Source organism: Cupressus sempervirens, chromosome 3 (genome assembly GCF_028749045.1).
Source record: "Cupressus sempervirens isolate cs-2001-9-10 chromosome 3, ASM2874904v1, whole genome shotgun sequence".
NCBI classification, from domain to species: domain Eukaryota; kingdom Viridiplantae; phylum Streptophyta; class Pinopsida; order Cupressales; family Cupressaceae; genus Cupressus; species Cupressus sempervirens.
Window position 1 is genome coordinate 1,124,013,215 of NC_143120.1, and position 13,826 is coordinate 1,124,027,040.

The following is a 13,826-nucleotide window of genomic DNA, read 5'->3' on the forward strand; positions in this document are numbered from 1 at the left end:
CAATTAATGGAAGAATATATCTATGTCCTCTAAAGCCCTGATGCATTAGCCATACTAGGTAATACTTTGATGATAGATGTCACTTCTCCTACTAGTCAAAAATTCATTGACATAGTTAAGATGAACATGTTAGTTCCCAAGGTTTTCAATGATTGGGTGGAAACTATATTGACTAATGGGATAAACTACATCTTTGAATTCACCAAAACTAAGGTGTGGGTAGCTAAGATGGTAACAGAGCTAGAATATGAATTGAATGTGTGGGAGAATGAGAAAGTGAAATTAGATGAACACATCATTAAAATCACAAAAATTTCATAGTATTGCCAAATTCTTGGTAGATGTACTTGATGCCATTGTAAATGTTGATTTCCTATTCATCATGAGAATCAATCTAGAATGGAGGAACATGACCATTGATAAAGGCCTAGAAGAAGTTTCAAAGCTACTAAGGGAGATGAAATGTCTCAAACATATCATGGACAATGACATCAAGTGCATTGATGTCAAGATCATGGAAAATGAAGATAAACCTAATAGGGGAACCCAAGAAGTATTGGCATCCTTTCAGGACATAATTAATATAATGAAGGAAATCTGGGAATTGACAATAAAAGATTTCATGATCACCATCACCCATGTGGACTCTATGGTGATTTTGTGCAGGGACCATTTGGAAGTACATGAGAAGAAGGTGGACTTTATCCACAAGATTGAGCATGTCTGGAGGCTAAGGCTGGAACTAATTGGAGTGCCCTTACAAAAGGAGTTGGTTGAATTCGTTGTTGCATATAAAAAGTGGAAGGACGCCAGTGGTAGACTTCCTAAAAGTTTGGAGCAATAGACTAATCCTTTCGTGACAATTGGGAATTGATTAGATAGGTTTAGGGGCTAATTGCCTTAGTATGTTCTTCTTTTATTTTTAGTTGCAAAAATACTTTGGTGAAGGAAGTTAGTTTCCAACTCCTCGCGGGATTTAGTTTAGAAAAATTGAATCTTGAAAGCCCTGCATGGCTATATAAGTTTGTTTTAGAAACTCTGATGGGGTCAAGACTCTAGTTATTAATACTTTTGTTTTAAGCTATCAATTTTGGATTTGTGATAGATATATGGTTAAATGCAATAATATTTAAAATCGTGTGGTTTTGATATATGAGTTTTGGCTAGTAAATCGTATGATTTTTCTAAAACAGATTCTTATTTTTTTATGGAAGTAATTGTATGTGCAATCAATTTTTCCTTTGCATCATGTATTGGTCATTGAATCCATATAACAGAGTAGCCTTCATTCTTATAGCATTTATTTAAAATTGTTTCATGGTAATATGTAGTCATGTGGCTAATAATTATTGTGAAATTTTAGTTACTTTTCAATTTGCACATTCTTTTCATCATTGTGAACTGAATTTACCTTATGCTTTTTGGTAAAAATTGATCGTTGCAATAATTCTTTTATAATAAGTTTCATATTGCTATATCTTTGAAGTTTGGGAGTCACACCTATGAATATAGAGAGTTTGTTAACAAAAGAAATCATTTGTTAGTGTTTTTATTTTTATCTTAATTTGGGAATAGAGCCAAGATTTAATTATCATCGTGAAGAGGGAAAAACTGTATACTAACACCCTCCACCTATTGGAAATATAAGAGGAGTAACTGAGAGGGGAGGGGTGAATCAGTTACTACAAAAATAAATCCTAGATCCCTTTGATGTCAGTATAAAACAATTTTGTGAAAACTTAATTCTGTTGATGCTCAACAAACAAAGAAATGTTATAACTTAGTAAACATTGTAAATGCTCAGCAAACACTTAACATGCAAATCTTAAGATGCTATTTGTGATTACTTATTACCTTAACTTAGTTGCAAAAACATAAAAGAAATATCATGAACACATTTGACACCAAGATTTAACGTGGAAACCTAATTTGGAAAAAAACACCAATTACAACTAGTTACTATTTTTCACTCTTCTGAAGTGAGCCCTGTTAGGAGCTGTAAGAATTTGGCTTAGGCCAGAATTCACCCAAGAACAAAAGAACTCAACAATAGCACACAGTAGACTAAAATAGGCAGAGTATGATCAAAATGATGATATTCATTCAATAATGGATAAAACCAACATATTCTGAGTACACTAGGAGTGCCTGAATATAAAGGTCTCAGGAGAGCTTCTAGAATGCCTAGAAGTTAGCACCATGACATGTCATACAACCAGGCACATGTCCACTAGATATGGATTATCCTCCATCAAGCACGGGAATAAGTGCGATGATGTGAGGATAAGACTACAATGGTGTAGCGCGGAAATCAGTGGAGTAGACAACATGTGCTAAATGAGGAGTGATAAAAACTGTGTTGTCACCATGACAACTAAGTAAATGATGCATACTCCTATGTTGTAGACACCATGTGCCTAATTAGAGTTGCGTAACTCAATGGGAGTTCACAAACTCCTAAGTGTCTCACCTAAAATAATTATAAAATAATGCAAAATAATTAAATAATGCATTAACCTAAGTAAAACTTAAGTAAGTGTAATAAGTAAATACTTATTTACACCAACACCCCCCATTAAGTGCAAGTTAGGGGAATGCCCTTAAGCTTACGTAATCTAGGATGAAAATGCAAGATGGGTCCCGGCTACTAGGCCATGTTAGGTACCCATGTACATAATGATATGCAATCTCCCATAAAGCGGGGAAAGAGGGAAAACCTCATGGGAAAAACCCTCCCCCAAAAAGAGAGATAGATAGGATGCATGGATGGATGGAGTAATCAAGACCCCCCCATTATGACATACATCCAATATATACATAAGAGAATGAGAGAAGGAAGAGAGACAGAATGGGCTCCCCCTCCCAAAGAAGAATGTCGAACAGTGAATGCTCTAGTAAAGAAGCTGATTCAAGACTGTAGAATGGTGTTCCTCCCCTTAGGAAGAAACAATGCCAAGGGTACAAATGAGACGCTTCCGCTGTGTGTGGAAAGAATCCCATGGATAAGTGATGTCTTTGAAACCTGCTCATTTAGCTGAAGAACCTATCCCAAAGAACTGTCTGTCCCTGCAACTGATGAAGAACCCTGCTGCAACTACTGATCATAAGTATCCACATTCACTTCAACCTGTAAGGATCGATCATGTAGAGAATGAACAAGAGAGTCTGAAACTCTCGTGACAACTGAAGAAGGTAATTCTGCATCAAGAAGAAGAGGCAGATCATGAATACTGTCCCCCAAATCTGTCACTGAACCTGTATCTGGAAGACTGAATGTACCCTGCTGTTCTTGACCTATCACTGTGGCGATGTATGCATGCGGACTGAACTGATGAAGTGACCTCTCACTGTATCTGTCGACAGAACTCCACGTGTCTGAAGCTGTTGAAGCACTATCACTGGTGTCACTATCAGTTTCCACACTGTATGATGTGCGAAGAGGAGTAGAGAACAAGCTCGGAGAACTTTCCTCAAAATGTACATCCTTCTCCACAAAAATCTGATGTGTCTCAGGATCAAGAAGTCTATATGCCTTCACACTGTCTTCATAACCAATGAAAGTACAAGGTCGAGATGTCTGTGCCTTGCGACCCCTGGAAGATCTATTTGCCCAAGCAAGACAACCGAAGACTCTGAAGTGTGTCACAATAGGTTTTCTACCACACCATGCCTCAAAAGGAGTTTTTCCATCTAAGGCGGGATGAGGAGAACGATTAAGAATGTGAGTGGCACTTGAGATTGCTTCGACTTCTAATGATGGATCTAGAGACTTGGCATGAATCATGCAACTTGCCATAGACTTAAGAGTTCAGATCCTCAAAGCTGCAACATCGGTCTTATGCGAATTAAATGCTGAAGGAATCTGAAGATCAATGCCCTCATGTCTGCAAAAATCCTTAAGTCTTCTGTTCACATCCATGTTTCCATTGTCCATGCGGAGTACTTTGATGGCCTTTCTGGATTGTCGTTCCACATGAGCCTTGAAGTCTAGAAATGCATCCAAAACTTCACCCTTACTATGCAGAAAGTAGACCCAAGTGAACCTTGAAAAGTCATCAACTAAGGTAAGTATGTAGCGACCCTGGCTGAATGCAAAAGGACCTGCTAATACCATGTGAACCATTTGAAGAACACTTGTTGCTCTAGAAGACTTCCCTCTTTGTAACTTCCCCTCTGGATGCATATCCACTGAATCTGATGAACATTTACCCTTAGAAAAGTTGATTTGAGGTAGACCTTTGACCACGTGGTATGTGCAAAGTTGCTGAAGATAGCGATAGTCAAGATGACCATACCGCTCATGCCATAATTGCATGTTTGAATGTGATTGTGATAACAAGGCCTTTGAAGGAGTCTTGGATACAAAATGCAAGAAAGAGTACAACCTCTTGTGATCATTCACTTTCCCTACTGTAACCAAGGAATTATCGTTAAGACTGTGCACTTGAACTGAGTCAGGAAGGAACTCAACTCTATGTCCATCTCCAAGGTGTGTAATTTGGTAGATTGAAAGAAGATTTGAACTTAGGTTTGGAACATAGAGAACCTCTTGAAACTCTCCATTTTCCATTTCCACGTTTCCTTTTCCTTCAACTTCCATTTTGCTATCATTCCCCATGAAGAGGTGTGGTACCCTTGAGCTATTCAATGAAGAAAAATCCCCCTTTGAAGAACCCGTATGATATGAGGCACCTGAGTCAAATATCCATTCCTTCGAAGAGTTTGCATTTTCCATGAGTGTTTGCCCTTTGTTCTTTGAATCTGAAGAAGATCCCTTCTCCTTATAAGCATTAGGCAATGGAACATTATGTTTCTTCATGATGTTGGTCAATTCATCAATCTTTTTAAGATAGCAATCATGCTCTTCATGACCCGTTTTCTTGCAATAAGCACACTTCTTCTTCTCCTTATTATTGTTGTCCCCTTTCTTGTTGGAATTCGAGGACTTGCCTTGTTGATTAGATTGAGGTGTTGTCTTTTCTGCATCCTCAGATTTGCTCTTCCATTTCTTCTTACCCTTTCCTTTGTTTGAAGATTGTCCAGTTGAATGTTGAGAACCCTCATTGGCCACCAATGCTTTGATCTGAGGTGATTTGAGAATCCCCATTGTTTTCAACTTCTTTTCTTCATCATCCAACAGTTTAGCATATTCATCGAAAGTTATTTTCTTGTAGGCAGACCCTAAGGTAGTCTTTGAGGTGTTAAAAGAAGATACAAATGTGGAATATTCAGATGGCAGCTTGTTGTGAATAAGATAGATCAGTCTGTCATCTTTGATAGAATTCCCACAATTAGTAAGCTTTGTCCTTAATTCATTCACCTTGATGATGAAGTCCTGTATTGAGTCATACGACTTAGGATCTAAGGAAACTAACTCATCTTCTATTTTGAACACATCTTCTTCATACACTTTACCATAAAGGTTTTCGAGGATATCCCAAGCTTCATTGGATGTAGTACATTTTATGATTTGATACATGATCTTATCATCTACCCCCAAACATATATCACCTAGGGCTTTCCTATCCATGGCTACCCATTCAGAAATTTCACTTGTTGATACATTATCACCTGCTGGTTTAGGAAGAGTACCATCTACATATTGTGAAACTCCGTTATGCATTAAGTGATACAACATTTTGATAGACCACGTAGCATAGTTATGAGGAGTTAACTTAGGAAACTTAAAGTTGCCCATGATGTAGAAAAATGAAAGAAATTTGCAGAAAAGAGAGAACACAACACCAAGAATACCCCCCCTTTTCACTAAATCAAGAAACCCCCCCAAAAGAGATGCTTTGGACACTTTATCAGTAGTGCGATTACAATGGGCCACTTGCCAATTTTGGCCTTTGTGGACTTTTGATTTTGCTTGTTACAACTTCTCAATAGAGTATAAATCTGAAACTTTACAATGTGCTACAGAACTGAAGCAATACAAAGCAAAGAAAGGTCCTATTCTGAAAGTAACAATTTTGTCCACACAACACTACAATCTGATGCCAGATCTGAAAAGTAGATGAAAAAATACGCACTTTCAAAAAAAATGGAACCTGTTTTCGACTCTAGATGTGCCCGAACGGAGCGTTTGAAGTTGCAAAATGCAAGATTATCTAGGTACAGTCGCCAAAAAATGCAAATTCTAAAAAATCCGTACACCAAAACCAAAAAATAGTTGCACCATTGAAAAATTTAGAAAATTTTACCCAATTTCAAAAAAAATTGCACCTGATTTGGAGTCCGGATGTGCGAGTTATAGCCTCTTGAAGTCGGACTGCCAAAACCAAAATTAATTTGGTGAGGGGTTGCACCAGCAAAAGATGGGGTTAAATTTGATGGTCATATGGCCGTCGCAGCAGATAAAAAACGGCCTGGGTTGACGTCCAGACAGGCGTCAATTTTAGGCTCGCGAAATGGATGACGTCAGCAAAAAATTGGCCCTCTGGATGACGTGGCTACTAACTTGGCGTTCCGTACTGTACGGATTGTACGGAAAATTCCAACGTGAAAGGTGATGTGTCAATGCTGATGTGTCTGCCTACGTGGCGTTGATTGGTCCGGCTGATGCAGTGCTGACGTGGGCAGTCCAGTCACTGCTACGGAGCCTGCGCAGTGGAATTGTTGGCGACGTGTCGGACCCTGATTAGTTGGCGTGGTGCGGGCGGATTCGATCGTGTGGCGGGGTCTACAGGCGTGACGAGGGCAGAAGCAGCGGCAACTGGATGTCACTTTGCGGCCAGAATATATGTCGCAGATGAATTATCGTCGCCGGATGTTGCTTTGGCGATGCCGGAACCAGAAGTCTCTACAAATAGTCCCACATGCGTGGGTTGAATGCGCAATGCGTAGTTTAAAAAGAAACTCCCGCAGACTCAAACCAAACAGCGGGTCACCGGATGTTGGTGGCCGGGCCGGTTATAATGTGATGCAAATGCCGAAAAATTGAATTTGGCTGCCGGTGGGTACGGGCCGCAGATTATAGTAGCGCCCATAGATTTAAATAAAGCCTGCGAAATAATAATTCCACCAAATAATAACAGAGCCGAGCCGAGGTGTCACTGCCCGGTTCGGCAAAACATTTTTTCTCTGTTGGGCCAATTAAATCGAAAATAATTTCGAAAATTACAGAGAATTTAATAGATCCGAAAATGCAAATCAGATCAAAAAAAGATCATACCCAATTGCAAATCGGTGTGTTCGGGTGCCGGTTTGCAAAATTTTTTTTGCCTCATGATCAACTTTCACCCAATATAGGCGAGTTTATAGTCAATCTTCACCGATTCAGCGCTCCGGACGCAATGAAGAGGTCAGATCTGGCTCTAGACGCTCCCAATTTCTGCGGATCCTCTGGAATTGATGTGCTGAAGCATGAAAGGTCTCAAACGGCTACGTGATGAGAATTATCCTCAGCTCTGATACCATGTAAGAATTTGGCTTAGGCCAGAATTCACCCAAGAACAAAAGAACTCAACAATAGCACACAGTAGACCAAAATAGGCGGAGTATGATCAGAATGATGATATTCATTCAATAATGGATAAAACCAACATATTCTGAGTACACTAGGAGTGCCTGAATATAAAGGCCTCAGGAGAGCTTCTAGAATGCCTAGAAGTTAGCACCATGACATGTCATACAACCAGGCACATGTCCACCAGATATGGATTATCCTCCATTAAGCACGGGAATAAGTGCGATGATGTGAGGATAAGACTACAATGGTGTAGCGGGGAAATCAGTGGAGTAGACAACATGTGCTAAATGAGGAGTGTGGAAAACTGTGTTGTCACCATGACAACTAAGTAAATGATGCATACTCCTGTGTTGTAGACACCATGTGCCTAATTAGAGTTGCGTAACTCAATGAGAGTTCACAAACTCCTAAGTGTCTCACCTAAAATAATAATAAAATAATGCAAAATAATTAAATAATGCATTAACCTAAGTAAAACTTAAGTAAGTGTAATAAGTAAATACTTATTTACACCAACAGGAGCCAACCCTGTTAAAGGTTACAAAACACACTAGTAGGTGTGACCCTATTAGAGAATTTAATCATCTTGTTAGGAGTGGCCTTGTTAGAGGTCTTTAAGACAATTTAATAGAATTACCACCTTGTTAGAGGAGTTACAAATAGCTGTTAAGCCAACTCTGTTAAGAGATTTAGATCACTGCTATAACGGTCAGAGTGTAACAATGACATGACTTGATTTGGATGCAATTAAATTGTTGATTATAGATCTCAATTCTAGCTTGTATACTTGATCCTTCCTGATCAAATATATCTTTTTAGCTTCTCAAGGATATTTTGCTTATCCTTCTGATTCGCTTCCTCTCTGCATCATTAGATCTTCAAAATCTTCCATTCATTCACATACACCACACTTTCACACATTCTAATCCTTGACCTTTTATTTATATCTTTAATATTATAAAGTTGACTCAAATACAACTTAGAATAATTAATATCCATCTTCTCAGTCGACTAGAAACAACAGATAAAACAATTCAACTCAATATGTCAAAACAAGAAAATCCTTTGTTACTCGACCCTGCTTGGTAGACACTAACTCAAAAATGATTTTCCTGTGTTAACCAACTAAAAATCGATCAATATTACATACATACAAAGTTCCTTTAGTAATCGAGTGTGCTCAGTTAGCACTGGTTCCATCCAACATTTCCTTCATTAACCGAGTGAGCTTAGTTAACACTCATCTTTCACAGACTTTCCTTTGGCGCTTGAGTGAACTCGGTAGACACTACTTTCTGAACTAGGCAAACTTTGGATTGCTTGGTGGCCATAGAAAATTGTCTTCAATGCTCGAGTGAGCTCAACATGCGTTGACTGGAAATGATATGACATTTTGTGTAACATCAAAGATAATGCACAATTAATCAATTGTTCCAACAATCTTCCTCTTTGGCATTGATGGAAACACAACATGTCATAGTACAATGAAATTTTGGAGCAAGAATAAAGTAAGGAACATATCCTTAGTTTTATTTTGATTCTCATCCATGAGAACTCCCTCTATCAGTGTGAACTCTTTCTGCCTTCAGTTTCTCCATCTGTCAAAAAACTTCTATTTGCTAGAACTTCTGCCAAGTTCATTCTCCCTCTTTGACAATTCTTTCTATGACAGCAAACTTCTCCATCTTTTCAACCACAAAAAATTTCTATGAGATATGATAGAAAACTAGAATATTTAATCGATTTTACTTTTTCAATTATTGATTGCGAACTAGAATATTTATATAAATATTTAATCACAATAATTTAATATAAATATATTAGATTTTATTTTATTCATAATTATTTATTTATGAAAGTTTATTTAAGAACATTATAAAAACTTTAGGAATTAAGCTTTTACATTCTAAAAAACCAAAGAAATTACCATAAAAATTTAGTAATTTTTTACATTTTAAATTATATTTGCAAATTTTAAACAATATAAAGACCAACAATTCGAATATTTTGTTATCAATATTTTTCTCTATTCTTGCATTATTTTCTTTTAACTTATTTATCTTTTATATTTCTTATATTATAAGGTGAATTTGGTGCTAATATACCAAGGCACCATCTTATTTGAAGCTAGATTTCCTATCTAATGCAAATAAGCTACTTTCAAGATTCAACATAGACCGTCTCATGTAATTATCAATGTTTGAATGGGAACATTGCTACTTCTATTTTTTTTAAACTAAAAATTCAAATGGCAGGAACTATGACACTTGCGTCACTTGTCATACTTATAATTCCACATGAAATCCACAATTTTCGAAAGACGTGAACATACATAGATATAAATATTTTGTATTTATATGTGGAAAAATTTCAATGTCTTGATAGTAGATAGTAGTACTATTATAGATATTTAATAAGTTTTAAGTATGTAAAGATAAGATGAAAAACTTTATATATATTTAAAAAACATATTCAAAATTCAAATTTGACATTTGTAAAGATGTAAATTTGTCATTTGTAGTTTCTATAAATATAAAATATTTATTAGAAAAAATTAAATTGTGATACTATTATATAATTAATTATATAATATTATTTTTAGGTTCTTTTATAAGTTTTGAGAATGTTGGAATGTGATGAATATATATAAATAAAAGACACCAAAAGGAAGATATGTTCTACGATAAGTTAAATTGTGATATATTGTCATTATGATTCAAACTTATTGACCTATATTTCATGAGTATTATTCACCAAAACTATCTTTTATGCAATGAATTGAACACTTACTTATTGTTATCTTCACATGTAGATAGATTGTAGTATAGTACATTTCCTTTTCTTTTTTGCTTTCATGTGAGGGATTCTTGTTAATTGTTACTCATGAAACATAGAATTTTGAGTGAAAACAAATACTACAATTTATTAGTTTAATAAGATGGAATTTTAATATTTAAAATTTTAAAAAATAAAAGCTTATTTTTTATTAAAATAAATAGAAAAATCAATATTGATTATATAAAATGAATGATTTATTTGATATTTAAAGAAAGGATCTAAATTTTATTACGAAATTGTAAACATAATTTTGACTTCTAAACAAATTTACAAATAAAACAACCTATCAATAGAAAATCTTAAATTTTTTACAAACCCACACGCACACAAATATAATTAATAAAAATACCTTTTAATCTTATAAACATTATCTTATTATATTTTCAACCAATTAACTACATTATCCTATAGTTTTTAATTGAAATCAGCATAAATGAGAGAGGGTGATCTTGGAAATTTTCCCCAACTCTTAATCAGAATATCCATACAATTTCACTCTTAGTATAAAAATAATATTAATTAAATAAATAGCTCTTAAGATTACATAATGGTCACATTAAATATTGATTATTTACCATGAGTTAGCTTCACTTAGAAAGTGATCCAATACCAAAAGAGCTTATTAATTTTTTTAAAAAAAAAAGAATACATCATTAATTTGCTATAATCATCTTAAATTCTTCAAAATAAATGAAAACACTTATAATCTTTAATTTTTATGAATAAGCATAAATGAATGGCTTCGACCACCTTGACCACCCAACTATTATAGGTGCATTTCCCCACTTCCCCATATTTTACAACTAATTATGCCCGGTTCTTTGTAAGTAATTCTCTATTTATTTGTACAAGAAAATATTTACATAGGAAAATATTTACAATGATATATATATATATATATATATAATGAAAACAATTTTTTTTTAAATGTGAATAATTGTGCAACTTTACCCAACTGTATTTACTATTTCCATCGTATTGTGAATACCCTTTGGCTACTAGTCTTGCCTTATGTTTTTCAATACTCCCATTTGACTTGAACTTGGTCTTATATACCCACTTATTGTTAACCACATTCTTACCTTTTGGAAACTCTACCAATTCCCAAGTGTTGTTCTTTATCAATGAATCATACTCATTTTTCATAGCTTCTTCCTATTCATGTTTTCCTTTGGCCTCTTCATATGTTTGAAGATCATTAGTTTTCATTATGGTGGTCATCAAAGCATAATTAATTTGATGAGTCCTTTGATAAATTTCTTGAATACTCTTGGTCTTTGGAGAAGGACTAGATTCTTCATCCATGTCAAAGGGTTCCTTAGAACTTTCACCAGTTTCAAAATCATTAGGATCTTCATGATTCTCAATGGCCACATGTGGAATAGGAGTGGATATTGGCATATCATCAAACCCTTCATTAAACTTGACATCCCTACTTGTAAACACATCTTCCACACTAGGATCATATAACCTATATCCTTTCCTTTGGTCATCATACCCCACAAAGATGCACTTAATGCTTTTCTTATCAAATTTCTTTTCTCTAATCTCATCTGGCACATGGGCATAGGCTTCACATCCAAACACTCTAAAATACTTAACATTAGGTTTTCTTCCACTCCAAGCTTCTTCAAGAGTAATGTTTTGCAAAACATTTGTGGGAGATCTATTCAAAACATGAGATGCGGTATTAATAGCTTTAGCCCATAGAAACAAAGGAAGATTCTTAGATTGTAGCATACAACGTGCCATTTCCACTAAAGTCCTATTCTTCCTTTCAGCAATACCATTTTGTTGAGGAGTATATCTATTAGTCATCTCTCTTTTGATCCCATGATGATCACAAAATGATTTGAACCTATTGTTTACATATTCTCCACCATTGTCAGTTCTAATTCTCTTGATCTTATTTCCACTTTCATTTTCCACAAGAGCTTTAAATATTTCAAATTTGTTAAACACTTCATCCTTTTGTTTCAAGAAATAAACCCAAATTTTCCTTGAAAAATCATCAATAAATGGCAAGATATACCTAGCTCCTCCCTTTGATGTTAGATTCATAGGACCGCACAAATCACTATGGATAAGTTCTAGACTTCTCTTTGCTCTCCATGTAGACCTCTCAAAAGTGTCTCTATGTTGTTTACCAACCATGCATCCTTCGCACACATTTGTATTTAATTTTATCCAAGGTAATCCATCAACCATATTCATCTTTGAAAGCATAGCCAAACTTTGATAATTTAAATGACCATATCTTTGATGCCATAACTCACTTAAGGATGATCTTGTAGTGATATAAGCCTTCTTAGCAACACTAGCTTGAAATTTATATAATCCATCATTCTCAACTCCTCTAGCAACTATTTTGTATCCATCATTAATATTCTTGATTAAACACTTATCTGAATAAAATTCCACCTTATATCCATGTTGAGTTATTTGACTCACTGATAGAAGATTTTTGGCCAACCTAGGTACAAAATTCACATTAGTTATTTCCAAATTTTTACCATCATTACCTTTCATTGAAATTGTACCTATTCCTTCTATGTCATGTGAACTATCATCACTAAAAAATATTTTTGCACCTTTTGTTGCTTCTAAAGAGTTAAAGATATTTTTGTTGTGAGTTAGATGTTGTCTAGCTCCCGAATCAATATACCATGCATTACTTGAATCACCTTGAGTAGCCAAAGAAGCTATCATTATATGATGATCACCCTCTTCTTGAACAAAATTTGATTGCCTTCTTTGATTAAATCTCTTTTGCCATTTCTTAAAACATTGATCACTTTTATGTCCTTTTCCACACTTGAAACATTTGATAGTATTTGCTCCTTTGAGATTATTATTGTAATTTCTCCCTTCATTTTGTGGCCTTTGATAATTTTGCCTATTTTGATTATCTCTTTGTTGAGACCATTGTCTTTGATTATTTCTATATTGATTCCTTTGATTAGGTCTTTGATTTTGATAAGTTCTTTCTTGATTATAATACTTGTATTTCCCTCTAGCTACAAATGCTCGACTCTTGCTAGACTCACTTGTAAACTTGTGAAGCCTTTCTTCTTCATTTAACAAAGCACCATAGACTTCTTGCAATTTTATATTTTCAAATTTGTCAGTTAATTCTAAAGTGCGAATGAAATCATTATACTCCTCTGGAAGACTTTCAATTAAAAATTCTATGATTTCATCATCTTCGTACTCAACCTTCATCATTGCAAGCTGATTTCTTAAGTTTTTCAATCTAGCAATATGATCATTCATGCTATCTCCTACTTTCATTTTCAAATGAGTTAATTGCCTCTTAATATCCATTGCTTTTAACTTACTTGTTCTTTCATACATTGTTTGTAAAGTTTCCCATATTGCCTTTGTTGTTTTTAAACCTTGAACATGAGGCCTAATCCCTAGACTAATTTGCCACAAAAGTGTAGCACGTGCATTCATATCCTTTTTATTCCATTTATTAAGTTTATCTTGATCCTCAAGTTCTTCTTCTGTGACT